Raw genomic sequence first — 4,540 nt, 5'->3', positions numbered from 1 at the left:
TAAGGCATATCCCCAAAACGACTTGGGTAAATCCGAATAACTCATCATCGATCTAACACTCTCTAAAAGAGTCCGGTTCCTTCTCTCTGCTATACCGTTCTGCTGGGGTGTGCCTGGTGCAGTTAACTGGGATTCTATCCCATTTTCTGATAAATATTCCCTAAATTCTCCAAGCAAGTATTCGCCACCACGATCTGATCGTAGTGACTTGATACTTTTATTAAGTCGCTTCTCCGTTTTAGCTTTGTACTCTTTGAACTTATCAAAGCACTCAGACTTACGGTGCAACAAATAAACATACCCATATCTAGAATAATCATCAATGAAAGTGACGAAATATTCATAACCACCTCTTGCTTGGATATTCATGGGTCCACATAAATCAGAGTGAACCAATTCTAACAGTTGTTTGGCTCTATTCCCTTTTGCCTTGAAAGGCCTATTAGTCATTTTACCTTCCAAGCAGGATTCACAAACTGGAAATGGCTCCACTGCCAATGAGCTTAAAGGCCCGTCTACTACCAGTCTTTGAATCCTCCTCAAGTTAATATGACCTAATCTCAAGTGCCAAAGATATGTTTGGTTCAAACTAGAAGGTTCCTTTCTTTTAGTAGAGTTAGAAGATGTGTTGTTCAATTCCCTAAATTGCAGTTGCAGTGCAGGTTGACTAGGATTAATTATATACAAATTGTCTTGCAATGTACCAGAACATATAATTCGTTTATTCATCATAATAGAAACATTACGATCCAAACAAACATTATAACCATCCAAAGCAAGTTTAGAAACCGAAATTAAATTCCTTCTAAAAGAAGGTACATAAAGACAATTATTCAAAACCAAAATCCTATCAGAACCAAAAGATAAATGAATAACTCCTACTGCAACTACTGCTACTTTCGTAGCATCTCCCATGAACACGTATATCTCACCATCTCTAAGCATTCTGGATAGTTGGAACCCCTGCATAGAATTACAAACATGATCAGTGGCTCCTGTATCTACACACCAAGTGCTCATAGATATAGCCGCTATAAATGTTTCTATAACTAGAGAAAGAGACATACCAGTATTGTTTGTCTTCTTAGGAAGAGGACAATCCTGTTTCCAGTGACCTGACTGTTTGCATCTGAAGCACTTTCCCTTAGGCTTTTTCACACCATCCTGAACTCCCACTGCCTTCACAGCTTTCTGTGTCTGAGCCTTTTTCTTCTTCTTAATACCTTTCGGCTTAGAGGAAGAACCTTTCTCAGCCACATTCACTTGAACACTCTGCCGAAATAATCCTTCAGCTGCCTGAAATTCTGTCAGCAGTTCCGCGAGACTATACTGCCTCTTGTTCATGTTGTAATTCAATCGGAACTGCTCAAAACTCTTGGACAAGCTCATAAGGATAATGTCAATCTGGGTTTCCCCGTCAAGTTCAGCACCAAGGATCTCTATCTCATTCAGATGAGACATATTCTTGAGAACATGATCCCTTACAGGTGTGCCTTCAGCCATCTGAGTGTTCATTAAAGCCTTCATGGCTACTTGCCTAGCAGCCCTATTCTGATCTCCAAAAAGTTCCTTGAGATTAAAGAGCATATCCGAAGCAGTGGCCATAGACTGATGCTGATGCTGCAAAACACCCGACATTGCTGCCAAAATGTAACATCGCGACATCTCATCAGCCTTAATCCACCGTTTATAATACTCTTTCTCATCTTCAGGAGCATCAGCAGCAGGCTGTTCAGGCTTGGGTTCATAAGTGCAAAACTTGTACTCCTCAGCAGTCAACACAATGTCCAAATTTCGTTTCCATTCAATATAGTTAGGTCCGGTAAGTTTGTTATCCTTAAGTATGGTGAATAGTGGATTAAAACCCATTTTATCCTGAGAATCATGCATAAAAACATCACATAAATAAGGGTGCATTAATTATTAAGATCTATTGATTCCTCTAACAATTATTAAAATTTAATGCACTAACATATAAACACCATAAGCTTCTGGTACGCCACGATGTGTGACATGTATACCACCTAATTTTGTTTAAATGTTACTTCGGTCCTATTACTAAACAATATGCCACATTGGGGTGGACTATATTATTTTTCATAGCTAGGTGTATACCATCATCAAATCTTAAATTATTTGAAATCTATGGAACTTGGTACGCCACGATGGGTGGCGTGTATACCTTCCAATATTCGTAATTTTGCCTTGAATAGAATACTTCAATTCAATATTCATCAATGGTTTGATTTCCAGGTAGTGTGGGAGTCACATCGGTCTCGCTTAAAACCCACAGCCTTACAAGTTCGATGAACCCGTTTTTGACAAAATCGCCCCAAATCAGAAATAAAGAAAATATGTATTTATTCCTTTCAAAATTTATTAATTTAAGAAGTTTGTTCTAGTAATTTCTATAACATTCTAGACACCATAAATTACATGCCACGATGGGTGACGTATATATAATTTATATTCGCCTTATATTAAATTACCTACAACCAATAATGGAGACCATGGGATTTAATTTCATATTAATTCCCTCTCTCACTTAATTTTTTTTTTATTAAAATTGAGGAATTTTAAAATTAAATGGGGCCCTATGTTGTTATAATTATGTCTAATCATGCATTCAAAATACACACATAATTTTAGCAACATATAACATTTAATTAAAGCAATAAATAAAATTTATGTCCATGTCATCCTAATTAAGTTAAATATGCAATTTTAAAAGAATTACACACATAATTAACGACATACATAATCAATAAATTAAAGCAATAATTAAAATTTAATGGAAAAAATTAAAATAAATTTTCCACTATTATGGCCCTTGAAAAAAAATCCAGCTCTAAAAAAAAAATCTGCCCCAAGCGCGCCCCGACGCTCCCAGCAGCCCCAGCAGTCCCAGCTGCCGCAGCGGCCCCAGCAGGCCCAGCTGTCGCAATGGCCCCAGCAGGCCCAGCTGCCGCAGTAGCCGCAGCGCGCGCGCCTGTTGCTTTTCTGTGAGTTTTGTTTTGATTTTGTTCGATCCAAACATCAACAGCAGCCCCTTGTAATCGCACAGCGGAACAAAAAACTACCGGAAATCAGCGCACGCGCCTGTTGCTTTTCTATGAGTTTTGTTTTGATTTTGTTCGATCCAAACATCAACAGAAGCCCCTTGTAATCGCACAGCGGAACAAAAAACTACCGGAATTGATTTCCGATCGCACATAACTATTACAAAATACCCGGAACAATTACAAAAAAATAGATCTAATACAAAACTAATTTTGTAAAATCTATTCTAACACGATCAACCCTCGTGTAAATTACAACCACGATTAAACCACGTGGAAACCAAAATAAAAATTAACCACGATTAAACCACGTGGGATCCAAACACATAATTAAAATATACATGGCCATAATAGTGGATTAACAACCTGCATCAAAACCAATACAAGCAAAACACTATATACACGCATATATAATTACGACATGAACATTATATCATAAAACGTAGAACCCATTACCAGGCTCTTGATACCAATTGTTGGGAACCACGGACTTAGGGTGTTACTATGTTTTACGATAAAGATTACGAAAAGAGGATTACCTTGTTGATGGTTGATTCCACGCTCTTCTATTGTATTCCCAAATTCCCTTGAGTGAAGTGTGGCCTCCGTCTTCTCAAGTTATCCTCTCTTCTTGCTCCTTGGTGGCTACAATATGTTTTCACACAATTGCCAAGCAAGAAGAGAATAAGAATATATATAGGCTACAATAGGGACCATGGATAATTAGGTTGGGCCTTCTAATTACATCTTGAGCCTAGCCCAATGTAATTAAATATTAATTCAATCCAAAGAATTAATATTTGCACTACCTTTCCTAACACCGTAATTTAATTAATTCGGTTCCAATATTATTTGCTTATTAAATTCCCCATGTTTAAAATATCATACGTCCATTAATTAAATAAATTACTGATAATTTATTTAATTAATATCTTTTATCCTTGATCATTCACTCAACCTTTATTTAATTATGCCAGAATAAATTCCACATGCAGGGTTTCACATAATTAAATCTTTTTGAGCTTTCAAGGGGACATCATTAGCCCGAATATTATCAGGACATGGATTCCTTCAATAAATAATATCCACCATGTATATAATTCCATCACCCAAAATATAATGATATAATTCAAAAGAATTATTTCATATATAAATCAAAGCATGTAAATAATATACACGTGTCAATTACTATTTCCGGATTAAGAATCTAAGCATTAATAATAACATAGAATCTTAGTTCTCCTTCTTAATCAGTATTAAAGGAACAATTCTAAATTTGATCCTGTTCAATATACACAAAGTATACTAGCATTATTTATTAGTCAATATAAACTAATCTAAATAATACTACAGCCATACCAGTGGATTGTCCAACACCACCTGTGCTGTGAACCTTATTATATTATATAACCGTATTTAACATTCAAATGATTCTCAAATAAACTGGCCAGAAATAAATGTACATACTTCAAATAAATATT

The sequence above is a fragment of the Apium graveolens genome, chromosome 2 (assembly GCF_009905375.1).
Source record: "Apium graveolens cultivar Ventura chromosome 2, ASM990537v1, whole genome shotgun sequence".
Lineage (NCBI taxonomy): Eukaryota > Viridiplantae > Streptophyta > Magnoliopsida > Apiales > Apiaceae > Apium > Apium graveolens.
The sequence above is the reverse complement of the archived record's forward strand: the minus strand, read 5'-3'. Positions refer to the sequence as shown.